The 13948-nt window shown below is 43.5% G+C and overlaps 1 long non-coding RNA gene across 2 annotated transcripts in view; it reads left to right on the plus strand.

Annotated features, from left to right (window-relative positions):
* The first annotated feature begins 248 nt into the window (after nucleotides 1–248).
* LOC116569261 overlaps nucleotides 249–13948 on the plus strand; it is a 36741-nt gene continuing 23041 nt past the window's right edge. For both annotated transcript variants that reach the window (XR_004276939.1, XR_004276940.1), the window contains exon 1: nucleotides 249–8210. This is a non-coding gene — a long non-coding RNA (uncharacterized LOC116569261). The remainder of the gene's footprint in view (nucleotides 8211–13948) is intronic.

The raw sequence follows: 13948 nt of genomic DNA on the forward strand, positions 1-13948 counted from the left end.
GTTATCTGTGGAGGGACACTTGGGCTCTTTCCAGAATTTGGCTCTTGTAAATAATGCTGCAGTAAACATAGGGGTGCACATAGCTCTTCGAATCAGTGTTTTCGTATTTTTTGGCGAAGTACCCAGTAGTACGATTACTGGGTCATAGGATTATTCTTTTTTAAATTTTTTGAGGAACCTCCATATTGTTTCCCATGGTGGCTGCACCAGTTTGCCTTCCCACCAACAGTGCATGTGTGTTACTTTTTCTCAACATCCTTGCCAATGCTTGTTGTTTCTTGTGCAAAACCATTTAGTTTTATATACAAATATATATGCACGTTTTGTGTCGGGAAGGATCTTGATACAGTGGGGCCCTTCCAAAGTGAAGTCTTATAAGACCAAATTCTTCCAAATTATAAACTGTTATATATAAACAGATGATTAAAAAAAAAAAAAACAAGTAGGGATCATCAGGAAACTATCAATAATTCTTTCATTCTTCCTTTTTCTATTCCTGTCATTTCAGAAGGTCCTTATTATTGAAGGTAACTAGTACCAGAAAACTAAGAGAATCACCTTGAAAGGAATCAAACATTTAAAGCAAACAGTTAAAAAGAAAAAGAAATTAAAGAGATTTTATTAGGACTCAGTTTTGAGGAGCTCAAAAGAAACGGAATCTAAGTTTGGTTCACATTATAGAACAGAAATTTAGGGTATGATGCAACAGCGTGTTATTTCTTTTAACAAAAATTGGTGAGTTCTGTGGTAGAATCATAAAGAGAGTACTTTTGGGGTGAGCATTCACATTTTCCCAAGGGCCCCTCGTAGTCTTTGGGTATACACACCGTTCTCTTGGAAGAGTCTACCTCTCGTGAGATCATCTCCATTGACTCTGACTTCCTCGGTTAACTGTTGAACAAGTTAACTGTCAACAAGTAAATTACACTGCATTTGCGTTTGTATTCTGTGATGTTTACCAGCCTAAAAAATGAGCAGGAATAGATGGCTGGGGTTGAGGATGAAGTATGAGGTGATCACTTTATTTGTCAACGTTTTTATGTTATGATGACCTGCCCTTCCTTATACAGCCTGATCATTCTGGGGACTTAGAGAATGATGACTCATGTAATTAGAAAAAATACCCCCCCACACACATATTATGTTCCAGTTAAAGCACTCGGGCTGCCAGGGTGGGGCAGTCACATAAACATCTGACTCCTGGTCTGGGCTCGGGTCATGATCTCAGGGTCATGGGATCCAACCCGTAGTCAAGTCAGGCTCTGCGCTCAGTGGGGAATCTGCTTGAGATTCCCTTTCTCCCTCTGGCCCTCCCCTGTGTACTTATGTATGTGTGCACGCTCTCTGTCTCTAAACAAATAAATAAATCTTAAAAAACAAAGCATTCAGTATGGCTTAGTAGGCTTGATAATTAAGCACGTGTAGGTTTGTACGTACTTTCCTGCACCTAACGAGGTTACGTAACCTTGGGTATATTATTCACAGATCCTCAGGTTCTTGATATGTAATGTAGAGTTATGAAACCAGCCTTCCAGAATGGCCATGGGACTTAGAGCCTATGTGTCTAAAAATATATAAAAGTCCTGGATAATACTTAGTGCATGCAACTCAAGAAATGACCCCCGGTAGGGTTCCTCCTGCATTGTGTGGTGCCTTCCAGTTTATAGAAGACTCTCGTGTTTAATTCAAGCTGAAGAACTGAAATTTTAGCAAAATCCCTAAAGATTTTTTAAGGTGCGCAGTGATCTGAGGAAGCTGAATTTCAAAAGATCATATTTGGTGACTGTGTTCATAATGGATGACGCCCTGGGATTTGATGGCCGTTTTCTTCATGCTGCAGATGGGAACGCTGAGTTCTGAGGAGATGACACAATTTTCTTGGGATCACGTGGTTTGTATCTGGCAGACCCAAACCCAGAACCCCATCTTCTCTCACTTTACTGTGTTTTTCCATCACATAGTTGCTCCCTGGCCATGGAGCCAATTACAGAGGCTGTCATGCTTGTCCAAGAACGAAGTGATAAAGGTCCACCATGTTTATTGGCAGTGGGAAAGGGAGGCAGGAGGACAGAGTTAGTCGTCATTGAAAATAGGTGCTGCTTGTACTTGGCTCCATGAAGAAGGGAGTCAAAGGCTGAACTTGCAAACCTGGCTGCATGGCCAAACAGTAAATTGAAGTCAAATAAGTAGAATGTGTTGGTTTTGTTGTTTCCTGATGAGTTTAAAGGGACCACCCTATCCAGATAGAAATACGTGGGATTCCAAGTAGGACAGCATGCCAACGCTGAAGAAATAAATTTGAGACTTTTAAATGCCAAAGAAGGAGCATTGAAACCATCGTACTTTGTCTAAGTATGTGCACCTGGGCTTTGTGACATATTCCGAGTTCAAGACCGGGCCGCACTGTTGCACTGTAAGTCACTAACCCTTGTACCTTCATCAGCAGGAAGAGTTGTCCCCATAGATTCTTCTGCATTTGTGTGTTTGTTTTGTTGGATGGATCCTGCTGTGGCACTGAGAGACAGACTTTGCGGGGCCCTGTTTTGTAAACAAATCTGTTCATGCACACTTTCTTCTATCACTGGGTGTGTGCAGCTGGCTCTGCTTTTCTCTCCAGACACACGGGAGCCTAGGAATTGAGAAGCCTGTTTTCTTTTAGAGGTACGAAGGCACCAAAAAAAAAACATTGCATGTGCGTTTAGAATGTGCACATCTACCCCATATAAGGTTTTGAATCTTCATGATTTTAGCTCCAGGCCAGGAAACTCTGCAAGTACTTTGCAGCCCAGTACACACACTGTACCTCTAAGAGACATCCTTAAAGCTGCCACAAAACTATCGATTAAGCTCAGCAAATAAAGCTCTTTTTATACTGAAAGTTCACTCTGTGGGCCATAAATGGAATTAGTCACCCAAGACAATAAAGCACAATACTGGTTTTCCAAGAAAAGATGATTCGTCCCTTGCTAAGATTGGTATATGAACTTACAATATATATCTGTATGGTCACTTCCTGCCTGTAGTTTTTTGGGCATGTTTTCTCAAGTATTCCAGCAGAGTTCAAGTTTTTATGACAGGAAGTATGTGAATGGTTATGATAGGAGCAAATAACATCTGACTTTATGACTATAGTATAGGAAGTAGCTTTTCACGCCCAGTAGACTTTGGGGGAGAAACAAGTGCCGGCTTCGAAATCTAATGTACCTAGGTTTCCCAGAATCTTTGCCCTTTCAAGTGGAAATCACACCAGAATGTGGTCTGTCTTCTTTCTCTTCTTAAACTTCTCTTGTCAACAGATGTCTTTGTTTTAGGCATAGGTATTTTCAGTGTTTTGGTGTGACCCAACGTGATAGGGAACCATTCAGAAAGTTCTAAGCGAATGCAGTAGACTTTGTAGAGTAGATAGCATGAAAAGCTTTGAAGACCCTACGTAGGAGCCTTCTGTTTCCTTAAAGAGTAAAGGACTAAATCATCATTCACCATCGAAGCAGAGGGATCCCCCAACTTCCTTTACTCTTGTGGTCCATTCAGTGTGCGTGTGGGAAACATAGTTTGTTTCACATCGAAGAGTCCGCCTCTGAGTGAGTTTAAAGAAAAGAAAGAATTGGGCAAAACTTCAGTGATGTTCCTCATAGGCAGACCTTTAATGGGGGCCTCGTTTTTCCCTGACTTAAAATAATAGTAATCATAGCAATAGTAGTAATGGAAAGAAAAGATTTTTCTCATCTTTCGCTTTTCCTCTTCAAGTCCGAGGAGCTTGTAGTCAGAAGAAAGTTTGTAACTGGTGCTTGTTCTGAGAACAGGGTACAAACACACCCATCACATGAATGGACTGATGCCAGTCAGTCAGATGAAAATGCCCCTGAAGGGTCTCCTAGTTCCATGTGCACCCCCAGCCCCCGTGGGCTGTGACGCAGTACCACTCCCAGCGTCACTGGACGGAGAGTCCAGCTTTAACCCTGTGACGTTGACCTTCCCTTAACCACACTGATGGAAAACGGTCTCTCCATACTTCTTGTCTTAAAACTCCATATCACAGATTTTGCAGAGTAACTTGCTGATGATACAGAGCTGTTCTCAAGGACACACGAATGTGTTCGAGTTATCAATATGGCGTTGTCCTCAATTTCTTCTAAGTTCTGCAGAAAATATTTGTGTGAGGCATGATGACAAATCTGCCCCAGGCATAACTTACAAGGTAGTTTCCTAAGTTAAGTGCTGTGTTACTCCACATACACCTCAGCCTGGTGTGACTGCCATACATCCTGATGGAAGGTTCCGGAGCAGAGTGGTCAAGGCAGGGCTCCCTGGTTTTGAATGCTGGCCTTACCACCTACTGATTGCATGATCCTGGTCAAATCCCTAAACTCCCCAGGACTCAGTTTCCTTGTCTGGACAGTAATGGAATTTGGGGTTGCAGTGAAAATTTAATGAGCAGGTCTGTGTCTAGCTCCTGGTAGTGTCTGAGCCAGCCCTGCCTGTCATTATGCTCTTAACACTGATGATTAAACTGACTTAAGGAGGTTGGGTGATCTGGACCAGAGCAAAGCATAGCCAAAGGAGGAGCCAAGACTCAAAACATGGGCCCTCTGATTACCTGTAGTGTGGTGCCCTTCCCACGTGAGGCCACACCCCCCCTTCTTTCTAGAAAAGTGCCACTGAAGAGTGCACTCATTCGGATTGCTTAAAAGAAAGCTTGGAGTCAAGTCAAATATAGAGAACATTTGTCACAGGGTTTTATTTTGTTTGGGGAGAATGGGGGTGGGGATGGGGGACAGGGGGCCCAGAGGTCTGAGAGGGAACACAGAATCTGTAAATTTGCCCCTGAGTCATGTCCGCAGCTCAGCAGCCAGACCTGGGTAGTCTCTGTAGTTCAGTCACATTCAAAATACCCAACCTGAGAAGTCACCCTCTCAGCCCCCACAGTGCCCAGGTTGTCCTAACAGGCCGCAGCTTCTTGGCGCTGCCACATCTGTTGGGCTCATGTTCTGTCTGTTGTCCCCTCGACACCCCCCAAGCACGTAGTTCAGATCTATCTGTGTTGCTCTGCTTTTCCTTTCTCTTCTCAAACCATCTGCATTGACCTCACAGGCCTTAAGAGAGGAACTTTACTATAAAGCACGATCTGAAACAGGAACAAAGTGCACAGAAGCTTTGAGACCTGTGGGCATGTGTGTGACCATGACCCAGTGGGAGAGGGAAGCAGACTTTTCAGTAAGTGAGGAAATTAGGGGTACTAATATTTGAGTAGTTGTCAGGCCTCTAATCATTGCTTTTCAGCTCGCCAAGCCCAGAAGCAATAGGATTTTTTGGAATTGTAGGTATTTAAAACTGCTGTCCTTACAATAGATAGGTTCCTGCTGTTCTTTTGATATTTTATAGAGTGTTGCTCTTGCCACTGGGGAGGTTCACAAGGTCGTGGGAGCGAGGGCAGAGGGGTGACTGTTGTGTAGTGTTGTTGGTGCAAATTAAATTCTTCATATCAGTTATCAGTGCTGTTTTCACTCACTCTCAATTTGAAGAGTGTATTCATACTGTGTGAGCAGTTCCCATACCGTTCATTTGAAAAGAGCAGTTTGGCAACGATTAAATCCATAGCACATGGGTGAAAATTTCCTTCCATAGTATAAAATACAGTTGGCTTTATTAAAAATTTTCGTGTCTATCTTCATGTTTCTCTTGAGCACTCAAAAATGAGAAATAGAGGAGTCAGGGTGAAAGTGGCCAAGTGTTACCTTGTCAGAAATGAAGTGCCAAAACTGCCGTGTCCCAGCTGTGTGTCTGCATTTGATTCGTTGGCCTTCAGCCTCCGTTTGCCCCAAGTGGAAGCTTCTGTTTTTCCCCTTCTACCGTCAAGAGCTCCCCCTCCCACCATTTCCACCCAAGACAGAAGCACATTAGTAGCCTGGAAATAAAGGACAGGTTTTTTTGTTTTTTTTTTTTTAAGCTTCTCTTTGAGCAGAATGTCTGCTAGTCTGCTCAGAAAGTGAACTCAGTCCCCACTGATCCTCTCCAAGGTGGGATAAAAACAATCCTCCTCAATCTGCGCAGTGAAGAAATTCTAGTCTTCTCTGGCATAAGTGATCAGGTTTGGCCAACACCAAGAGAAATACAGAAAGTTCTATTGGAGCCCATCGTGGCCCGTTTTCCGAGGGTGCTCTGCTGTGAAAGCCACATGCCCGCCCTGTAAATGTGACGAGTCCTATAAATAACTATTTACTGCCCCCTTCACACACAAATCTGAAAAACTTCTTTCTTTTCACAGACCCTCGGCTTGGCACTCGGAGCCTGTGCCTTCAGTGTCTCTGTGCCTAGTGGGGGGAGGGAGATGTTTTCCGTATTTGAAATTTGGGGGAGAAGTGGAAAGAACTCTTTCTCTTTCCTTGAAGGGTTAATGCTCTCACCAGCTTCGGATTGGTTCACTCGAATCCTAAAATTACTTTTCTGGTCACGCGCACTGAAGGTCTAAGCATTTGTGAAATGTCTTTTTTTTTTTTTTTTCCTCCCCTTCTTCTTCTTTCTCCTGATGCTGTTCTCTTGGCTGTCTTAATTACACAGGGGTTGAGAAACCAAATTAAAATTAGGCGTGGCTGGTAAACAGTGATCACATTGCATGCTTTGAGTTTTGTTGGAGTTACTTCTCCCTGCGTTGCTTTTCTCCCTGCTTCCCCCCCACCAAAGGAAATATCATAAGCTCTTTTAGAAATACTCACAGGAAGTGAGTATCCATATGCTGGTTACTCGCCAGCGACTGAGCGTTGACAGGTGGAGAAGACGGCTGTAGCCCTCCCCAGATTTATTTGCACGTTTCCACCCGAGCAGAGGATTAATTCAGGGTGTGTAGACCAAGGGGGTTTTTTGTACAGTGAGGGAGTTTAGAAGAGGAAATTGGTCATTGCGTGTCATCTCCAGGGACGGTGATTCAGGGAGCTGCGGCGGGGTCAGCAAGGCACGTGGCTGCCGGGTCTGAGGGCTCTGCTCGGAGGGCAGGCTGCCTTCTACAAGTGAACGCTCCCTCCGCCGCCAACAGCGATTCTTTCGCAGTGAATCACTTCCAGAAATGAACAGCCACCGTCTTTCTGGAATGAACGTTGTGAAATCCCTCGCTTATAATGGCAGGTTTTCAGTTGGTGGTTTTATCAGAATTTCTCAAGATCAAAACGAAACCTCTTCTTGAAAGGAAAGAAAGTACTCTCGATAGAGAAAGCAAAAGTATTTCCAGTCTCCGGAGGAAGAACTGTCACAGAAGACCTGCGTACCTGTATTGAGAGACACAGCGTCCGTGCACTTGCCTGAATGTGTGTGAGTTCTCAGCACGCACTGCGGGGTGCTGGTGATTTCCAACGCAGAAGGTCGCTAACGAAAAGAAAGGTTCTCTCCAGTGAGTAGGCGGTAGAGTCCGATGATGACGGCTGCGCCAGTGTTCATGGTCTCGAGTTGTGGATTCAAAAGACTGCTAGCAAGCTCTTAAATACTTATGCTTTATCTGATTTAAGGGTCTGAATGGTGGGACTCACGGAAGCCTGGGAAGGGTTTTTCAGAATGTGGATTGAGTGAATAATCATTGGATTTTTTGAGTAATGCAGTCCTTCTTGAGGAGGAAAGGCTGTTTTACAGCAGGAACGGTTTGGGGGGGGGCGCTTTTCGAGGTCTAGTTACTGCTTTTCTAATATTTAGGAGATACAAGTAAATGACTCCTCGGTCTCAGCAGAGAAAAATTTCTGCCAACTCCTTCTCAATGAAGAGAATTCAGCCACATCCTCCTCCTCACCGGATTTTTGTCCTCCTCAATATTCCTGAGGAGAAACTGTCCCATGAAGAAGATAAACCTCCCGGCAGTCCCTGTGACGTGGCTCACGTGGTGGGTGCTCCGTGGCTTCCTGTGGCCACGCTTTGATCCAGGGGGCGCAGGGAGGGAGTCCCCTCCCTGGAAACAGTGAGTGCAGCTGAAGGAATTGTTCTCTCTCCCAAGTGGAGAAGTTGTTTGACCTACTGACTCATTTCATAGGAATTGGGAAAACAACCTAGTGTGGTTTTCATTGTTAGTCCTGGAAGATTCCAAAATCTGTGTGTCTGCAAATAAGAGGAGCTGGAGAAAGGTGGTGTTGCCACTCGCTGTCTCTGCTTGCCTGCTCTCCTAATGGAATTCAATCCCTTCCTTCCAGGACAGGTCCAGCCTGACTTCGGGATCCTTTGTGTCCTGCGCAGTGGTGAGTACGGATGACGGCAGTTTCTGATTTTCACTGGCTCTTGCTTCTAAATTTCTAAATGGCATTTCGTCAAAGGATCAGCTTTTAGAGCGTGTCTTTTCCTGACCCGTTCATGCTGGGTTTCACATTGACCTGTAGAAAATACTCTGGATGTGGTGATAACCATAGATAGCATAACCTACAGATGACAATAGAAGTCATGAGCTGAGATACATTCAGTTTTGCAGCTTATTGTCTGAAGGCAGTTTTGATTTTGACATATTTGTAGTGTTCTTTGTGATGTTCTTTAAAACCCAAGTATGGAAGATAACAGTACCTTCTAGCAAAAATTATAATACAGTCATTGATAGTTGGTGAGAGATACATGTTTTTGGTTAGTAACCTTTATGTGCAGAGAAACTTCTGATTTCCTGATGTCTGGGTTTTAAATCAATGTTACCAGCTAAGCTGGAGGTAGCAAAAGAGGACAAAGAAAGGGGTTCAAACTTTGTGAGAAGTAGAAACTCAGATACTGGAAGTGATAGATACTCAGAAGGGTTCGATTATTGCCTCTGTGTTATTTTATATGTGCTGGATTCCCAAGTCATACCCTTAAGTCATGGTCTCTGTTAATGCAAAAGATGCTTAATGTATAATTACTGTAGAATTTCTCTTTCTCTTAGGAAATGGCATGGCAGAGAGTTGACTCAGTCATTCTGTCGTTGCTATGTCAGTGTACTGCTTTATTACGGCTCAGTGCCTGAGAGCTTGTCGGGGTGTTGGGCCCCTTTGAGATTATGGTAGAAGCCATGAATCCTCCGGCCACATTCATACACAAACATTTGCCTGCCTTTTGGGGGGCATCTGCAGCTCACTAAGGCTCATCTGTGTTCCCCAGGTTAAGGACACCGGCCCAAAGCCAGGCGTGATTCTCTCATTTGTGAGCTTGCTTAAAAGCGGAGGAATCCAAGTCAGAAAGAAGTCATTCTCTGTTTACTAGCTGGGCCTGGAGAGGTAGGGAACAATGCTTAGGAAAAAGGAGGAAAGGTGGCAAAAATAGGTGACTGATATTAAATAAATAAAGAGAATGGGTAATATTCTCAGAACCTTGAAACAGATACCCTGGGATTCCCTAAACATTTAACCAGGAAATCTGTAGAGTACATCATGAATTCTGGTAGAGACTTTAAGTCTCACAGTTAACAGTTGCAGCGAGTTTTTCTCATACATAATGAAATCTCTTTTCTTTCTTTTTCCTTTTCCATTGTGTATGCTACCAAATTAGACAGGACTACAAATCATCCGAACTCCAGACATGTAATTGAAAACAATTGTAACCAACTGGAGAATGAGTCTCCATTAGCACAAGAAGTCCGGTAGGGATAGATGGAAGGTAGTTCAGTTGAGTACAGAAAACCACCATTTAAAAGAACTGTAGCCCTTAATGCCCATCAAGTAAATTCAGGACAGTACTGTAAGGCTGTTGTAGAAAAAAATAGACATGAATCTTGGGTGTATTAACAGAAGTATGACATAGAAGAGTAAGAAAACAAGACTTGCATTAGTCACACTCATTACTGTGTCCAACTGAGTCACATTTGAAAAAAGATTTTGGGGAATTGCGAAGAGCGGATCCACCAGCAGTAGAAGTCATACACCCTTCCAGCAAAAGATGAAGTGCCTCAGAGTTCCAGCCTGAAAAAGGCTAAGGGATTTCTTGCTAATGGTCTTTGAGTAGTAAGAGTCTGATTTATCTTTATATCCCTGGTGGCTCACACACTGCCTTGCTTTCAGTAAATTGCAGAGCTTTAAATGAGTGTCCCATGTGGGGACGTTGGTAACACTTCTTTGATAGGATGGGCGGGAGCAGATGGATTCCAGTAAAACCAAAGAGATACTGTCAAGACATAAGGTCTATAATAAATAAATTTGTTGGCTAATGAATAGATCAGAAAGATGACCTCAGTTGCGACGGTGATCCAGTTAGATGAGTGGTGAGCTGAGGGAAGTGAGGAAATCTTGGGTTGAGATCTTTCCCAAGATGAGAATAGGTTAACTCTGTCTACTTTGTCTGAGATGGTGGAAACATTTCTTAATTCATTTAACAAATACTGAGGTTCTACTTTGTTAGGGGCTCACATTCTGGGAAAGAAGGCCAAGGTGCAAACACACAGATCACAGTGTACGGTTAGTCCTGAGGTTGCATAAGATCAGCATGCTGTGGGACCGGGTGGCACCTAGCCCCTTTCTGTGAGGCTTCCTGATGAAGGTCATGTCTGATGGACTCTGCGGGACAGCCTTCAAGGGGGTTAGCCAGACAGGGGAGGCAAGCATTGTGGCAAGGCTCTGAACCGCAGAGGCTGCGACTTCCGGTGGAGGGCATGGGAGAGGCACACGAAGAGAAGGTGATGTGGGAGGGGAGACCCTGACAACAGGCCCACGGCATCACTCGCCATCTGCCTGAAGGCCTCTGTCCAGCAGGGAAAGGTGGCCCACCGGGCCAGGTCAGGCGAGGCAGGACAGCGAGAAGCTGCTGGAGTCCTCCAGTAGAGCAGACGACGAGGCGGCGGCCCAGGACAGTGGATTCAGGGGGAGGTTAGTGAGCGAGAAAGGGGAGAAGAGACCTAAGGATGGTGGCTGAGGTGGTGAAGGGGTGGGTACCTTTCACCACGAGATGAAACACCAGAGGAGAAGCAGGTCTGAGGGAAGGTAAGGGAGCGTTTGGACGTGGCAGAGTGCGCACCGACAGGCCGGCGTGTGGGAGACCGGGAGAGGCCAGTGGTTTGTATGGGTTTCCCGAGGTCCCGCTCGAAGTCATTATCTTACTGGTGGTCTTGACCTGTGTGAGACCTGTTTCTAAAGCAGTGGATCACTCCTCCAGACTTTTTATATGGTATTTGTTTTTTCTTACTTAACGTGTAGTAAAACTTGTTGAAAATATGAAAGCGTATAAAGAAGAAATGTAAATGATCTCTGATCCCGTCACCCAACATTTGTGTGTATTTCCTTTCAGTATTTTCCTGCACACACAGAGAGTTTACGGAATTAGCATCATTCTTTGTAGGAACTTTCATATCCCATTTCTTAAATGAGCATTTTCTCCCAAGTGCTTAAAATGCTTTAAAAACATTTTTAACAGTGCAGAATTGGGGGGAGTGTTTAGTTAGCTTTCATTTTCTTCTCTTTAGAGAGAATGCATGCATGCCCACGTGCAGGGGGAGGGGCAGAGGGAGAGGGAGACAAGCAGACTCCCTGCTGAATCGAGAGCCTGACTGGGGCTCGATCTCACGACCTTGAGATCATGACGTGAGCCGAAATCAAGAGTCAGATGCCTAACTGACTGAGCCACCCAGGTGCCCAGATCTTCCTTTTTCTTTTAAAAAGCCAGTTGTAGGGGCACCTGGGTGGCTCAGTGGGTTAAAGCCTCTGCCTTCAGCTCAGGTCATGATCCTGGGGTCCTGGGATCGAGTCCCGCATCAGGCTCTCTGCTCAGCCAGGGAGCCTGCTTCCTCCTCTCTCTCTGCCTGCCTCTCTGCCTACTTGTGATCTTTGTCTGTCAAATAAATAAAAATAAAATCTTAAAAAAAAAAAAAAAAGCCAGTTGTACATTATAATAATGATCCTTTTAAATACATGAATCTTGGATAGTTCTCATAAAAATATATTTAAATAATGTAATAATACTAATATCCTATATTAATAAAACATTGGTAACATTAATATAATATAATAATATATTAATATTAAATAGCCAATGAACATAACTTTCTTAGGATAGATTCTTTGCAGTGAGTTTATTAAGTTGAAACAATTAAAACTTTGTATTTATTCTTCTCATTTTAAGTAGGTTTCATGCCCCACCTGGGGCTCAAACTCACAGCCCTGAAACTAAGAGTCCCATGCTCTACTGACTGAGCCATGCAGTCACCCCAGAATTAAACTTTTTAAAGTTTCTTGATAACCCTGGCCAAATTGTTACCTAGAAAGCTTGTTAACAAGTTACCCGCATTCTAGCAATGAATGAAATGGCCCTCCTGCCGTATCTTCATCCATACCGAGTATTACCTTGTACAGAAAAATGTTATGCTATTTTTGGCTCATTTATTCAACAGCATTTTTTTTTTTTTTTTAAAGTAATGCCACGCCCAGAGTGGAGCCCAACATGAGGCTTGAACTTACAGCCCTAAGATCGAGACCTTAGCTGAGATCAGGAGTCAGATGCTCAACCACCTGAGCCACTCAGGCATCCCTTGGCAGCTGTGTAATGGCATCCCACTCTGTGCTAAATACATGGCATTCTGAAGTTGCTTCCAGGAAAGGTTAACTTTTTCCTGGGTTTGTGAATCCATCGTTTCTTTTTGTAAAATTTCTGTTCGTGTCCCTTATCAACTTTTCTGTCAACGTGCAATTGTTCTTATCATTTATTTGAGGGGCAAGTTTGTGTATGTTAGTGCTATTTGGGCAAATATTTTTCTCAGCTTCTTTGATTTTTTTAAAATTTTTTGATTCTTTGGCGACACAACATTTACGTTCTAAATAAGTGATTTTTGGTTTTTTTTTTTTTCTTCTGTGACTCTACTGTTAGCATGGGCTTAGGTTCCTACCGAGAAGTTAGAAGATAGTCTTCTGATTTTTTTTAAATAATTTCATTTTTTGTATTAAGCTCACCAAATTAGAAGTAAGGTGTAAAGGAATCTTTTTTTTCACATAGTCAGTCCCCCAGTATCCTTAATGGAGTCACTTGTCTTTTCCCCAGTTAATTTTTAGTGCTTTTTTTATTTTATTCTTTAAGACCTTTCACCATTACATCTAACCGTAAGAGCCCATGAAATTTGGGGAATACTGGTACCTGAGTGGAGGGTGTGATAATATTTTTTCCCAACATTTTATTATTAAAAGCCTCAAGTATACAGTAAGGTTGAAAAATTTTCACAGTGAACCCCCACCTATACCTCAGCTGGATTCTACAGTTAATATTTTACCATTTTTTCACCTTTATTATTTACCTATTCATGTGACCGTTTTTAAAACTCCTGAATCATGATTTGATTTCAAGTGGCATATCAAAGACATTTTCTTTCATTCTGGTTTTTTTTTTTTTCCTCTAATTTGTAGGTTTGATTTCCAGGAAACTTTCAGCTCTTTATATCAGTACAGTAAAGTAGTGGGTATGATAATACATACCGAGGGAAGCTGCTTTCCATCTATGTTTTGGTCCTCTAATTCTATGAATACGGTTTGATTTTTAAGGCTTATGATGATTATTCACATGTGATAAATTTGTTTTGCAAACATTACTCCCTAGGAAGGGTTCCATCTTCCCATATGCAAGAGACTTGCTTTCTGTTCCTTTGGTTGGAGCTGAAGAGTACATTTAAGAGAGGAGGGCGCACAGTAGGCACCGAGAGGCTTGTAGAGGTCTGATGAGGGGGCCTTGTCCACGCCAGCAAGGGGGCTGCCTGGGCGCAGCAGGGTTTGAAAGAGTCAGGTCACCTTCCCAAGTGGCCATCGTCAGGCTCTGCCATGGGATCCCTTAGCATAGAGACTGCTCTGCCCTGGGCAGCCCATCACTTCAGACCTCTACTGGCGTGTGGCATCGAGTGTCCCTGGTTCACTGTGGGTGATCAGGTCAAACCTTATATCAAGGAGCTTAATGACCTCTCCCAGCCTAATGGTTGAGCTCCCTAAATTCCCATGAGTTTTGGAGGCCTGATAGCGTCCCAGCCTTAGAGATGGGTTTGCAGCTGTGTCTTAACAGT

Source organism: Mustela erminea, chromosome 11, assembly GCF_009829155.1.
Source record: "Mustela erminea isolate mMusErm1 chromosome 11, mMusErm1.Pri, whole genome shotgun sequence".
NCBI lineage: Eukaryota > Metazoa > Chordata > Mammalia > Carnivora > Mustelidae > Mustela > Mustela erminea.